The sequence below is a fragment of the Nelumbo lutea genome, chromosome 1, assembly GCF_056320005.1.
Source record: "Nelumbo lutea isolate HS-2025 chromosome 1, American lotus-T2T, whole genome shotgun sequence".
Lineage (NCBI taxonomy): Eukaryota > Viridiplantae > Streptophyta > Magnoliopsida > Proteales > Nelumbonaceae > Nelumbo > Nelumbo lutea.
In genome coordinates this window covers 55,972,812-55,988,821 of record NC_142684.1, presented here as the reverse complement: position 1 = coordinate 55,988,821, position 16,010 = coordinate 55,972,812, and the positions used below count along the sequence as shown (strand labels likewise).

Genomic DNA, 16,010 nt, shown 5'->3' with positions numbered 1-16,010 from the left:
ATGAAAACCCAAGAACTGTTGGCAGATGCAAGATTAGCCCATCAGGAATTACCCTCAATGGTCTTAAACTTAACCTCTCAGCCCATAATGATCAAGCATTGCCCAACAAGAGAGGACCTCTCCTTTGACTGCAAGGAACAATGTTGCACTCTTTATTCACATGGTTCCTGGGAATTAAAACCTTTTGCAAAACATTTTGAAACATAATATATATATATATGTATATCTCTATATAAATATATTTTGCAAAAACAAATTTCAACGGTTGAAATCAACTATCGGCAGTTTAGGTTTCCATAAGAGAGAGTGCATCCCCGATCATTCACTTTGTCTGACAAAGGGGCTGATCCTATCATTATGATCACCCACTTAGATGAATTCTCAAACTGTCCTAGCATACCCAGGTTTTGACCCCCTCTAAGGATCTCACTGTCCTAGTGCAGTACCATAATTGAGTCTAGGGGTCAGGTGAAACATTCCAGTTTTGTCCATCTATCTCCAAGGTCCAGGGCATATACTGGAATTTTGGTCTGGTTCAGGGTTTCAAGAAAACCCACATTGCCTATATCTTAGGTCTCACCGTGGCAGTTGAGACAAGCCACCCCAACCAATTTGGTGGCACATCAGTGTCAGCCTTGGCAGGATAAATCTCCCTAGATTTTTTCAATGGTTGTGAAGATTCTAAACTAACACAAATCCTGTAAGTGTCCAGTTTAAGGGGATTACACAGAAATACACCACAATGACAAGAATCAATTATGTACTTTATTCATTTACAATAAATCTCAAAAGATACATCAATCTAATTGGAGCTAAGGGCATAACTGTCTAACATCGATCACTTCTCATACACTCGGAGCTACCTACATCCTTTTGGGAGTATGCATTAGAAACTGTGATATACATGCTGAACCGGGTTCCAACCAAATCTATTCCTAAGACTCCATATGAGCTATGGACCGGTAAGAAATCGTGTAAGACACTTGAAGATTTAGGGTTGTCCAACACATGTTAAAAGGATAAGTGCTAATAAATTGGAATCCAAGACCAACCGTTGCCTATTTGTAGGCTACCCCAAAGGCTTTGTAGGATATTTGTTCTATGACCCAAAAGAGCAAAAAGTAATTTGCAGTCAAAATGCTCATTTCTTCGAAGAAGACTACATCATAAACAATCATCATTAGGAAGTTGTTCTTGATGAGGAGAGCTCAGGGACTCGATGGAGACCAATAAGGTCTAGATAGTGAGAGATAAGGTTACGTTCCTGGTTCTATATGTAGATGACATCCTACTCATTGGAAATGATGTAGGGATGTTAATTACAGTGAAAGTGTGGCTTTTATAACAATTCTCCATGAAATATCTTGGAGAAGCCTCCTACATCTTGGGTCTTCAACTTTATAGAGATAGATCGAAGAGGATAATAGGATTATCCTAGTCTACTAACATTGACAAGATTGTCAAAAGATATAGTATGGAGAACTCCAAGAAAGGAAATGCTCCTTTTAGGCACAAAGTCACTCTCTACAAGAGTATGTCTCCCAAGACTCCTGAGGAGATTGAGGGCATGAGAGAGGTTCCTTATGCCTCAGCCGTAGGGAGCATCATGTATGCCATGCTGTGCACTTGGCATGACATTGCTTAGGCAGTGAATATGGTAAATAGATATCAATCTAATACAGGACAAGAGCATTGAATAACTATAAAAAACATACTAAAATACCTTCGAAGGACAAAAGGAGTTTTGTTTGGTATTCGATGGTAGTTCACTACAGATCATTGGGTATACTGATACTGACTTCTAGTCAGACCCAGATGATAGAATGTCTACATCTGGTTACATCTTCACGATGGGGTCCTCTGTAGTAAGAATAACAATCCACAACCCAAGTTGAGCACACTGACGTAAGTGAGGCTGCCTAATGGATGAAGGTGTTCATTCTAGAATTTGAAATTCAGCATATCACCCATTCCACTATTGTGTAACAACACTGGATCTATGGGAGATTGAGTTTAAAAGGTAGCATTAGTGGAGAATGTGGCAGACCCATTGACTAAGCAACCACAGAAAGTGTTTGAGAAGCACGTGGAAAGTATGGAACTCTAGCTTGTACCTGATTGGACCAAAGTGCAAGTGGGAGTTGTTAGACAGTGTATGCCCTTAGCTCTAATCAATTTGGTGTACTTATTGTCATTTATTGTAAATGAATAATGTGCATAATTGATTCATGTTATTTTGGTGTGTTTCTATGTAATACCCTTAAACTGGACACTTAAGAGACTCATGTTAGTTTAGAATCTTCACAGCTATTGGATAGATCTAGGGAGATTTATCCTGTCAAGGCTGACACTAATGTGCCGCCAAGTGGGTTGGGGTGGCTTGTCTCAGTTGTCCTAGACCTTGGAGACAGATGGGCAAAACTGGAATGTTACATCTGACGCCTAGACTCAATTATGGTACTGCACTAGGTATCGGATTAGGATGTCTTTGATATACCAATCAGTGAAATCCTTAGCAGGGGTCAAAACCTAGGTATGTTGGGGCAGTCCGAGAATTCACTTGAGTGGGTGAACATAGTGACAGGATCAGCCCTTTTGTCAAACAAAGTGAATGATCGGGGAATGCACTCTCTCTGATGGAAACCTAAATTACCGATAGTTGATTTCAAACTTGTTGAATTTTGTTTTGCAAAATATATTTATATAGAGATATACTTATATATTATGGTTTCAAAAAAATGTTTGCAAAAGGTTTTAATTCCAAAGATCCATGTGAGTAGAGAATGCAACACTGTACCTTGCAATCGAGGGAAATGTCCTCTCTTGTCGGGTAGTGTTTGATCATTAGGGTCTAAGAGGTTAAGTATAAGACAATTGAGAGTAATACCTGATGGGCTAATCTTGCAGCTGCCTAAAATCCTTGGGCCTTCATAATGTGGCTTGACCCAAGGACCATTTAGTGAAAATGTTGGACCTATTAAGAGCCCATACTGATGGACTTAGGGGTTCAATGTGTTATACAATGAATTCGATCAAGCCTTGTAGATTTAACTGAACTTTTTTGTGATCCAGGTAGGAGGGAGGATGGGAACATAGATCACAGAACATAGATCACAATAGTGAAATTCAAAAAAATCTTGGCAGGAACGAGTTACGATAGAATACGTCTTGTTTATCTCGATGAAATGGGAGGAATTGCTATCCCAATGCCAAAAATATTTACGATGTTTAGTAGCTTCTCGATGGCTTCTCTTGCATTGCCGGGAAAGAATTCAATTTAACCCCATATCATATTTTATCTTATCGTATGATATGAATAAAACAATTTTTTTTTAAAGAACACAAATAAATTAGTTTTTTTAATATTTTTCGTCAACAGATTGTTCAAGACGATCACTCATGAAAGATCCAATTCTTTTTTGAAGAACTAAATTAATTAAAAACGAAATTCGAAATTAAAGAAGGGTCCTTAATTAGATTTTGATTTCCAATACGGGACAGAATGAATATAAGTCATTAAGGTACGGAAAGAGAGGGATTCGAACCCTTGGCAAACAAAAGCCTACATAGCAGTTCCAATGCTACGCCTTGAACCACTCGGCCATCTCTCCTACATAATGATTATGACCCCGAAATCGAGTGCATAGCAAGTCATTCATATTATTTTTTTAGAATTATACAATTATATATAGGTATAGGTACGACCAATTAATTTCTATTATAAATAGAAAAGAAAACTTTTCATCAAAGATCTCGTACAAATAAAGAGATCTATTCATTGATAAGAAAAAGAAAAAACGTGAACGGTGATTGGATTGATGATAAAATAGAATACTGGGTCACGAATAGTGATTCGATTGATGATGAAGAAAGAGAATTCTTGTTTCAGTTCTCCACCTTAACGACAGAAAAAAGGATCCTTATTTCTGATTTCTAATGATTTTTCTCTGAATTATATCTTTTCTTTCTCACAAACTGAATCGAGTTTAAATGACGCGTGGATTTAACTGAATTTTTTTGTGATCCAGGTAGGAGGGAGGATGGGAACCATAATTAGATGAATTTGGTTCATAGGAAAAATTCATAGGAAAAAAAAAAGAAGTAAAGAGTCACGAGTCAATAAAGACTGAGGAGATTGACTCAGGAACAAATTTCATTAGGAGCTCTGTTGCAAAATTCTACTGGTTCTTCCACCATCCCACCCAATGAATCATTAGGATTCATTTTTAATAGAATCTTCTGCAGTCACAGGTTCCGTCGTTCCCATCGCTTCTCGAGAATGGAATTTCCACAATGACTGCAAACCCCTCTAATATCATTTGAGAATAAAAATTCTTGTTGTTTTTTATTAATGTTGGCGCCGGTATCCATATTGGCCCAAACCTCAATATCTTTTTTTTTTCTATTTTTAAGACAAAAATGGAAGGATTCCTCTTTGGCTGATAGGTACTGTAACTGGTATTCCTGTGATCGGTTCAATAGGTATTTTCTTTTACGGTTCATATTCCAGATTGGGTTCATCCCTGTAGTAATCGGATGAACTGGTTGTAGACATGAAAAAGTAAGAACTCAACTGGACCTTGCCCCCTCTTTGTTGAAAATTAAAATTGAAGAAATGGGGTTTAACCTTTTTTCTGTCGGACAAATAACTCCCTGAAGGGATCCTATATTTCGCTGAATGTTGGATAGTTTTGTATGCCCTTAGCTTCAATCAGAATGATGTACATTATGAATTTATTGTCAATGAATAAAAGTACATATTTGATTCATGTTCCCTTGGTATGTTTCTATGTAATACCCTTAAATTGGACACTTAATGAGACTCGTGTTAGTTTAGAATGTTCACAGCCAGTGGGTCAGTCTGGGGAGACCTATCCTGATAAGGCCGACACAGATGTGCCACTAAGTCGGTTGGGGTGACCTGTCTCAGCTACCAGGGTGAGACCCTAGGCACATGCAGTGTATGATCATTTGAACCATTGAACTGGACCAGATTTCCAGTGTTGCCCTAGACCTTGGAGATTAATGGGCAAAACTGAAAAGTTACACCCCACCCCTAGACTCGATTATGATATTGCACTAGGTGTTGAATTGGGCTGTCTTTGATGTACCAATCAGTGAGATCCTTAGTGGGGGTCAAAACCTCGGTATGTTGGGACAGTCTAAGAATTCATCTAAGTGGGTGATCATAGTGGCAGGATCAGCCCCTTTGTCAGACAAAGGTAATGATCGAGGATGCACTCTCTCTGATGGAAACCAAGACTACTGGAAGCCGATTTCAATCGTTGAGATTTGTTTGCAAAATATATTTTATATGAGATATAAAAGTATATATATATTATGGTTTCTAAAATGTTTGCAAAAGGTTTTAATTCCCGGAATCCATATAAGCAGAGAGTGCAACACTGTTACTTGCAGCCAAGGGAGATGTCCTCTCTTGTCGGGTAGTGCTTGATCATTATGTGCTAAGAGGTTGAATGTAAGACCATTGAGGATAATACTTGATGGGATAATCTTTCATCTGCTCACAATCCCTGGGTGTTACAAGGTGGCTTGGCCCAGGGACCACTTAGGGTAAGTGTTGGGCCCATAGAGTCCATTTGATGGGTTTCAGGAGGTGCACTATCCATAACAGTGTATTTGGCCAGACCTTGTAACAAAGGCTGGGCTGAACACATGTGGCTGATGTGTAGATCAATGCTTGGGTCTCACGCCATACAAGGAAGCCCAACTGGGCAGTAGTTAGGAAGGCTAAGTGAGCACTGAACCTTAATGGGCCTAAAGCTCATTTCAAACTGGGTTATTTAATTAGTTAAATATGGGGTGAATTCTGAGATGGATTAGCAGATAGGATAGGGTCTTGACCCTATCCACTCAGAGAGTCCAAATCTTAATGTGATTCAGATTTGGAAACCTCCTAATAAGATTAGGAGAAGGCTGATCTAATCTGTAGATAAGATAAGGGTTTATCCTTATCACCTAATGGGATGTCTGATCCAAATATGATTTGGATCAGCAACTCCTAATTGGATTAGGAGCTGATCCTTTTGGGTTACAAAAGAAGGAAGAGGCGGCAGCCTTTAGAAGAGAACAACACACCAAGATCTCTAGTCTTCAAAGCTGAAATCACAGAAGAAAGATTTCTGCAATCTCTGCGAAATACTTTCTTGCTGCCTCCTTCCTGTCGCCGCTAAACCTCTAGTTCGATCTCCAACTTTGTAGGAGAAATCAAGATTTGATCTTGATATCAAAGGACTGATTGGAAGCAGTGCTCACATGCCATACAGCTATTCTTTTGAAGGATCGGGTTCTTAGAGAACGCTGTTGATTCTACTCCATCCTGCACTGCGCCATCTTCAGTGGGAGCAGTCTTTGGATCCTTCCTTGGGCGTGAACACATCCATTGGGAGATATTACTTCTCCGTATCAGGAATAATTCTCTCCTACTACTTTTGTTAAGATTTGGTTCAGTTTATGGTTCAAGATTGATCATTGAAAATATGATTTTCTAAATAGGGAATGCGATTCCAAGTTGAAGGGAGAGAAAATTTTTTGAAATTAGCCCCCCTTATTCCACAATATTTGGGCATCCATATGATGGATCTCTCATCTCTTCAGTGGTATTAGAGCCATGGTTCAAATCTTGAACCAATTTGTTTCAGATCTGAATCTGCGCAAATGGGCATAAGGCATTCTACCCGATTTGCGCAGATAAAGGGTTTTGGGAAATTGTCCCAAAATTTATGGGTGAATAATCTAAAATTAATTTTACATAAATCTGATTATTGTTTAGAATTATTCTTTATGATTTTCTTGATTTATGGGCTGTTCGTACAAGAGGAGATCGAATTCTTGATTTGCACAAGGAACTTGCGATTTTGTAGTTTATGGATTATTTTATTACTTTTGATTTGTAAAATAATTTTTTTTATTTTTTAGACTAAATATATAGGTATTCGATCAAATGTAATTATTAATAGAAATTAGGATTTCTATTTAATTTAATTTTGGATCGAAGATGGCAGCACAGAGAAGGAGATTTCGCAGATGGGAGAATTGCAATCTGCGATTTGCAGTTTATGAAACTGCAAACTATGATCTTACCTTTGTTTTGCAGGAAGAATTGTGTGAACAGCCCTGTTTGACTGATTCTTGTTTATCTTTTATCAGTATTTAATTTCAGATTATTTTCTTGAATTAAAGATTTAATTAAAGATCAAAACCTAGACCCATGCGAACCAAGATTGGTTCAAATTGTTTGGACCGAATCTAGGGTTCGATTAAGGCTGGATGTCAGCCCTACATTTTTCCCAAAATGGGCCTGGGGATTGATAATTAATTAAATGCTTAATTCGGCCCAACCTGTAAAGCCTAATTTTAAGTTGTTAAAACTGCTAAAAGCCCACTCTGCGGATAAATCTAAATGGGCCGAACCCATCAACCCTAATTCGGCCCATATACCTAGATAATGTTAATGGTTATTATTATGGATTAAACATGGGCTTCAAATGGGCTTTACAGATAATTGATTGATTGAATCAATTTATCCTTCATGTGATGTATGGATGTGTGATGTGCTTCCTACATGGGCCATAAGTACTTGGCCCATGCTGAATCGATAGTGGCTCTTGCGCACACCATGTTAGACAGTTTTGTATGCCCTTAGCTTCAATCAAAATTGATGTACTTTATGAGTTTATTGTAAATGAATAAAAGTACATATTTGATTCATGTTCCCTTTGTATGTTTCTGTGTAATACCCTTAAACTGGACACTTATTGAGACTCGTGTTAGTTTAGAATGTTCACAGCCAGTGGGTCGGTCTGGGGAGACCTATCCTGACAAGGCTGACACTGCGGTGCCACCAAGTCGGTTGGGGTGGCTTGTCTCAGCTACCGGGGTGAGACCCTAGGCACATACAGTGTGGGATTAATTGAATCTTTGAATTGGACCAGATTTCCAATATTGCCCAGGACCTTGGAGATTGATGGGCAAAACTGGAAAGTTACACCCGACCCCTAGACTCGATTATGATACTGCACTAGGTGTCGGATCGGGCTGTCTTTGATGTACCAATCAGTGAGATCCTTAGCGGGGGTCAAAACCTGGGTATGTTGGGACAATCTGAGAATTCATCTGAGTGGGTGATCATAGTGACAGGATCAGCCCCTTTGTCGGACAAAGGTAATGATCAAGGATGCGGTCTCACTGTTGGAAACCAAGACTGCCGGCAGCCAATTTCAACCGTTGGGATTTGTTTTGCAAAGTATATTTTATATGAGATATAAAAGTATATATATTATGGTTTCTAAAATGTTTGCTAAAGGTTTTAAATCCCGGGATCCATATAAGTGGAGAGTGCAACACAGTTCCTTGCAGCCGAGGGAGAGGTCCTCTCTTGTCGGGTAGTGTATGATCATTAAGGGCTGAGAGGTTAAGTGTAAGACCATTGAGGATAATACCTGATGGGCTAATCTTGCATCTGCCCACAGTCCCTGGGTGTTACAAGGTGGCTTGGCCCAGGGACCACTTAGGGTAAGTGTTGGGCCCATAGAGCCCATTTGATGGGTTTCAGGGGGTGCACTGTCTTAATAGTGTATTCGACCAGGCCTTGTAACAAAGGCTGGGCCAAACCCATGTGACTGATGTGTAGATCAATACTTGGGTCCCACGCCATACAAGGAAGCCCAACTAGGCAGCAGTTAGGAAGGTTAAGTGAGCACATAAGCTTAATGGGCCTAAAGCCCATTTCGAACTGGGCTATTAATTTAGTTAATTAAAGGGGCGAATTCTGAGATGGATTAGCAGTTAGGATAGGGTCTTAATCCTATCCACTCAGAGAGTCCAGATCTGAATGTGATTCAGATCTAGAAACCTCCTAATAAGATTAGGATAAAGCTAATCTAATCTGCAGATAAGATAAGGGTTTATCCTTATCAGTAGAAGAGAAGGCTGATCCAAATATGATTTGGATAAGCACCTCCTAATGGGATTAGGAGCTGATCTTTTCAAATTAACAAAAAAGAAGGAGGGGGCGGCAGCCTTGAGAGAGACCAAGAAACACATCAGATCCTCTTTAGTGCTGAAATCAAGAATAGAGAATTTTGCACCCTGCGAATACTCTCTTGCCGCCTCCCTGCTCTTGCCGCCCTGTTTGCCAGTTCGATCTCCAGCTATGGGAGAAGTCAAGATTGGATCTTGACATTAGTTTTTTGTGAAAGGATTGAAAAGGAAGCTTTGCTCACGTTCCATCCTACTGTTTTCTTGTGAAGGACAGAGTTCTTGGAGAAGAACACTATTGATTCTGCTCCATTCTGCACTATGCCATCTTCAGTGGGAGCAGTCTTTGGATCCTTCCTTGGGCGTGAACACCTTCGTTGGGAGATATTACTTCTCCGTATCAGGTATTATTCTCTCCCATTCCTTTTGGTTCAGATCTGGTTCAGTTTAAGGTTCAAGATTTATCCTTGAAAATATGATTTTCTAAATAGGGAATGTGATTCCCAGTTGAAGGGAGAGAAAAAATATTTGAAATTCGCCCCTTATTCCGCAATCTTTGGGCGTCCATGTGATGGATCTCTCATCCCTTCAGTGGTATCAGAGCCATAGGTTCAAATCTTGAACCATTCTGTTTCAGATCTGAACCTGCGCAATTAGGGAGAAGGCGTTCTACCCAATTTGCGCAGATTTGGTTTTGGGAAATTTGTTCCCAAATCAGATGGGCAAATAATCTGAAATTAATTTTAAATAAATCTGATTATTATTTAGAATTGTTCTTTATAATTTTCTTGATTTATGTGCTGTTCGTACAAGAGGAGATCGAAATCTTGGTTTGCGCAGGGAACCTGCGTTTTTGCAATTCTTGATTTGTTTTGGGTCTGTAAATAATTTTTTTTTTCTAGACTCAATGTATAGGTATTCGATCTGATGTAATTATTAATAGAAATAGGATTTTTATTTATTTTTTATTTTGGATCGAAGATGGCGGCGCAGAGAAGGAGATTTCGTAGATAAGAGAAATGCTATCTGCGATTTGTAGTTTGTGAAACTACATTTCTGTGATCTAACCTCTGTTTTGTAGGAAGGATTGTGCGAACAGCCCTGTTTGACTAATTCTTGTTTTTCCTTTTATCAGTATTTAATTTCAGATTATTTTCTTGAATTAAGGATTTAATTAAAAATCAAACACTAGACCAATTCGAACCAAGATTGGTTCAAAACTGTTTGGACCAATTCTAGGGTTTAATCAAGGCTGAACGTCAGCCCTAATTTCCCACTAATGGGCCTAAGGATTGATATTTAATTAAATGGTTAATTCGGCCCAGCCTATAAAGGCCCAGTTTTAAATAGTTTAAATTGCAAAAGCCCATTTTAAAGGATAAAGCTATATGGGCCGAACTAGGTAACCCTAATTCAGCCCATATACCTAGATAATATTAATGGTTAATATTATGGAATTTTAACGGGCTTCCAATGGCCCTTACAGATAATTAATTGATTGGATCAATTTATCCCTGCATGTGATGTATGGATGTGTGATGTGCTGCATACATGGGCCATAAGTACTTGGCCCATGCTCATTCAACAGTGGCTCTTGCGCACACCATGGCTGAATGCACATCATTGCCATGGTATCCCTTTTGGTCATTGGATGACTTCCTTCAGTGGTGGGCCCCATACCTCATCAAGAGGTTACGTGCGGAACCCTAGCTGATTCATGGCCCACCGAAATTTGGCTTTATGAAAGTCAGTGGGAGCCACTTTGGTTTGACCTAAATCAAACTAGGGCGTAATTTTGTTCCCTCCAGCTAATATGAGTGCATGTGATAGGGAGATTCATATGATGAACTCTCTAAAGGCCTTTCATCATTAGCATGAGGATGGGTCCTTCAGTAATGAGGAAACGCACCAGAAAATGGGCTATCCATTTGCTGTTGGGCTTGTCTGAGTGTTTCATAAGATGATAGGGGCGTCATAGACCGATGTGGGAGGGGCTTCACCAAAAAATGGGAACTCTCTCACGGTACCTTGGCGTTCACGAATATGATGGGTGAGCACTCAATAGACAGAAAGGTTTACCTGAAAATGGCTCTGAACCTTGTCTGACAGAGGCCAAAGGGAAAACTCATATGATGAGTGGATGTGATCCTTCACAGAAAGGTGGTGGGGTTATGTAGCTGAAACAGTTGGCTCCATGCACCCTATGTGATTTCCCACATTTCCAGAGACAACCCGTAGTCTCCGTCACTAAGAGAGGAGGGAAATCTCAAAGACGATTAAATGGAAATGGATCGTAGATTAAAATCCATATCTATGAAATGAACATGAATCAAATTAGGTTGTGGACTGATGTTTGCTCTTTTATCAGAAAATGGCAAACGAATCTTTTGGAAAACTGCTTGATGACAACAAGTTGAAGGGCCCAAACTATGCTGATTGGTACAGGAACCTTATGTTGGTCCTAGCTTCTGAAAAGCTGGACAAAGTGGCAAAGAATTCTGCCCCGGAGCGTCCGGGTGATAGGGATTCTGAGGCCCGAAGGAGAGACTATCAAGAATGGGAGGAGAAAAACTCCCTTGCCCGGTGTTACATCATTGCCTCCATAGACAACCCGATACAGAGGCAGTTCGATCAGATCGAACTTGCCAAAGACATATTAGACAGTCTCAGGACAATGTATGAAGAGCAAAATCGTTCTATTCGACAAAAGGTCTTGAAACAGTTCATGACCGCACAAATGTCCAAGGGTCAACAAGTTCACGACCATTGTCTTCGGATGATGGGATACATCAACGAACTGGAGGCTCTTGGATCCGGGCTAGACCTTGCAACCCAGATAGATGCTATCCTTAACTCTTTGCCTCCTTCCTTTAATCCGTTCATCATGAACTATAAAATGAACAAGCTGAATGTCAGCTTACAAGAGCTCAGCAATATGTTGCAAAGAGCTGAAGAACTGATTAGAAAGGATGAGCCTGTAGCCATGCTTGTTGAAGCTGGCAAGATAGGCAAGAGAAAGAGGAAGGCAAAGAAGCCTCAAAAGAAAGCCACTAAGAGCAAGAAGTAGAAGAAAGGCAAAGCATCGGATGCCTGTCACTTCTGCAAGAAGACTGGCCACTGGAAAAGGAACTGTCCTGCCTACCTGGAATCCAAGAAAGGTAACTTTGAAACTTGTGTTATAGAAACCAATTTGTTGGTAGCTTCTACATCCTGGTGTATTGACTCCAGGGCTTCAACTCATGCTTGTAACTCACTACAGGGGTTCAAGGTAAGTAGAAGGCTGAGTGAAGGAGAAGTCACACTCTTCTTGGGGACTACTGCAACTGTTGCAGTCGTGGCCATAGGATCCGTGGAATTAATTTTTAGAGAAGGAATAATTGTATTGAAAGACTGTCTTTATGTGCAAAATTTAAGGAGAATTTTGATTTCTGTCTCAAAACTGTGTGCAGATGGTCCATGGCATTATCGACTTGGCCACATTGGTGTTGACCGAATCACAAGGTTGGTAAAGGATGGTCCATTGGATTTTCTAACTGTAGAAGATATTTCCACTTGTGAGCCTTGCCTACAAGGCAAGATGACGAAACGGCCATTTAACGGTAAGCCTGAAAGATGTACGGGCACACTTGACCTAATACATACTGATGTATGTGGTCCCCTGAGTGTTAGGACACGAAATCAACATGTGTATTTCATCGCCTTCACGGATGATTTTTCACGATACGGTTACGTGTACCTAATGAGACACAAGTCTGAATCCTTTGAAAAGTTCAACGAGTTCAGACAAGAGGTCGAGAAACAGTTAGGGAGAGAAATTAAGGCCCTTCGATCAGATCGAGGTGGCGAGTATCTCTCTGACGAATTCAGAGACTACTTAATGAACAATGGGATAGTATCACAATTAGCTCCTCCTGCTACACCACAACTTAACAGTGTTTCGGAGAGGAGGAATAGGACCTTATTGGATATGGTCCGGTCACTTCTCATACACTCAGAGTTACCCACATCCTTTTGGGGTTACGCATTAGTGACTGCGATTTATGTGCTGAATCGGGTTCCAACCAAATCGGTTCCGAATACTCCATATGAACTTTGGACCGGAAAGAAACCAATTGTCAGACACTTGAAGATTTGGGGTTGTCCAGCACACGTTAAAAAAATGAGTGCAGACAAGTTGGAATCCAAGACCTGTCGTTGCCTATTTGTAGGCTACCCAAAAGGCTCTGTTGGTTACGTATTCTATGACCCAAGTGAGCAGAAAGTGTTCTGTAGTCATAATGCGCAATTCTTGAAAACTGACTATATCCTGGACACCCATTGTCAGGAAGTTGTTCTTGATGAGGAGAGCTCAGGAGCAGTGGGAGATGTCCCACAAGTTCCAGGTAGTGACCAACCTAGAAGATCCACTCGGGTATCTAGGACACTAGTCCGTTATGGTTATGACCAGGATAGTTACCTGGTGGAAACCTTGACTAGTGAGGAGGATCCCGTGACTTACACGGAAGCTATGTTGGACATAGATTCCTAGAAGTGGGTGGAGGCCACGAGAGCAGAGATGGACTCAATGGAGACCAATGGGGTCTAGACTCTAGTAGATCCGCCCTCCGGGGTAAAAGCAATCGGTTGCAAATGGATTTACAAGAGGAAGAAGGGCCCCGATGGTAAGGTTGAGACCTTCAAGGCTTGTCTGGTGGCGAAAGGGTACTCTCAGAAAGAGGGCATCGATTATGAGGAAACCTTTTTGCCTGTGGCCATGCTCAAATCCATTAGTATCCTGCTAGCTGTAGCAGCATACCATGATTATGAGATTTGGCAAATAGATGTCAAAACTGCATTCCTGAATGGAGATCTTACTGAAGATATCTATATGCAGCAGCCGCAAGGCTTCATTGCTGCAAGTCAGGAAAACATGGTATGTAAACTTAATAGATCCATTTATGGACTTAAGCAAGCTTCTTGGTTCTGTATGTAGATGACATTCTACTCATTGGGAATGATGTAGGTATGTTAACTATGGTGAAAGTATGGCTATCATAGCAATTTTCCATGAAAGATCTTGGAGAAGCCTCATATATACTGGGTCTTCGACTCTATAGAGATAGATCGAAGCGGATAATAGGATTATCCCAATCTGCCTACATTGACAAAATAGTCAAAAGATACAACATGGAAAACTCCAAGAAAGGAAATGTTCCTTTCAGGCACAGAGTCACTCTCTCCAAGAAGATGTCTCCCAAGACTTCTGAGGAGATTGATGGCATGAAAGACGTTCCCTATGCCTATGCCGTAGGGAGCATCATGTATGCCATGCTGTGCACTCGTCCTGACATAGCTCAGGCAGTGAGTGTAGTAAGCAGATTTCAGGCCAACCCAGAGCAGGAGCATTGGACTGATGTGAAAAACATAATTAAGGGTATACAGATGCCGATTTCCAGTCAGACCCAGATGATAGAAAGTCTACATCTAGATATGTTTTCACGATAGGATCGTGTGCTATTTGCTGGAAAAGCAGTAAACAGGGGTCCACTGCAGACTCCACGACCGAGGCCGAGTACATTGCCGCAAGTGAGGATGCCAAAGAAGCCGTATGGATGAAGATGTTCATTCATGAGTTGGGAGTAGTTCCGTCCGACACATCACCCATCCCATTGTTGTGTGACAACAATGGAGCCATTGCTCAGGCTAAGGAGCCACGAGCCCACTCAAAGTCGAGGCACATCGAGAGGAAGTACCACGTACTGCGGGAGATTGTTGGTAGAGGGGACGTCCTGATTCAGAAGGTAGCGTCAGCGAAAAATGTAGCAGAACCATTGACAAAGCCACTATCACAGAAAGTGTTTGAGAAACACGTGGAAAGCATGGGACTCCGGCTAGTACCTGATTGGACCTAAGTGCAAGTGGGAGCTGTTAGACAGTTTTGTATGCCCTTAGCTTCAATCAAAATTGATGTAATTTATGAGTTTATTGTAAATGAATAAAAGTAGAAGAGAAGGCTGATCCAAATATGATTTGGATAAGCACCTCCTAATGGGATTAGGAGCTGATCTTTTCAAGTTAACAAAAAAGAAGGAGGGGGTGGCAGCCTTGAGAGAGACCAAGAAACACATCAGATCCTCTTTAGTGCTGAAATCAAGAAGAGAGAATTCTACACCCTGCGAATACTCTCTTGCCGCCTCCCTGCTCTTGCCTCCCTGTTTGCCAGTTCGATCTCCAGTTGTGGGAGAAGTCAAGATTGGATCTTGACATCAGTTTTTTGAGAAAGGATTGAAAAGGAAGCTGTGCTCATGTTCCATCCTGCTGTTTTCTTGTGAAGGACAGAGTTCTTGGAGAAGAACATTGCTGATTCTGCTCCATTCTGCCCTGCGCCATCTTTAGTGGGAGCAGTCCTTGGATCCTTCCTTGGGCGTGAACACCTTCGTTGGGAGATATTACTTCTCCGTATCAGGTTTTATTCTCTCCCATTCCTTTTGGTTCAGATCTGGTTCAGTTTAAGGTTCAAGATTTATCCTTGAAAATATGATTTTCTGAATAGGGAATGTGATTCCCAGTTGAAGGGAGAGAAAAAATTTTTGAAATTCACCCCTTATTCCGCAATCTTTGGGCGTCCATGTGATGGATCTCTCATCCCTTCACACCATGGCTGAATGCACATCATTTCCATGGTGTTCCTTTTGGTCATTGAATGACCTCCCTCAGTGATGGGCCCCACACCTCATGGAGAGGTTACATGCGGGACCCTAGCCGTTTTGGGCCCACCGAAATTTGGATTTATGAAAGTCAATGGGAGCCACTTTGGTTTGACCTAGATCAAATTAGGGTGTAATTTATTGTTCCCTCCAGCTAATATGAGTGCATGGGATAGGGAGATTCATATGATGAACTCTCTAAAGGCCTTCCATCATTAGCATTTGGATGGGTCCTTCAGTAATGAAGAAACACACCAGAAAATGGGCTATCCATTTGCTGTTGGGCTTGTCTGAGTGTTTCATAAGATGATAGGGGTGTCATAG

At 40.8% G+C, this 16,010-nt stretch overlaps 1 non-coding gene across 1 annotated transcript; it reads right to left on the bottom strand.

Annotated features, from left to right (window-relative positions):
* Nucleotides 1-3,524: 3,524 nt before the first annotated feature.
* On the bottom strand, nt 3,525-3,611 carry TRNAS-GGA (transfer RNA serine (anticodon GGA)). Its single transcript has one exon. It is a non-coding gene; the product is annotated as a tRNA-Ser (tRNA).
* Between the last annotated feature and the right edge of the window lie 12,399 nt (nt 3,612-16,010).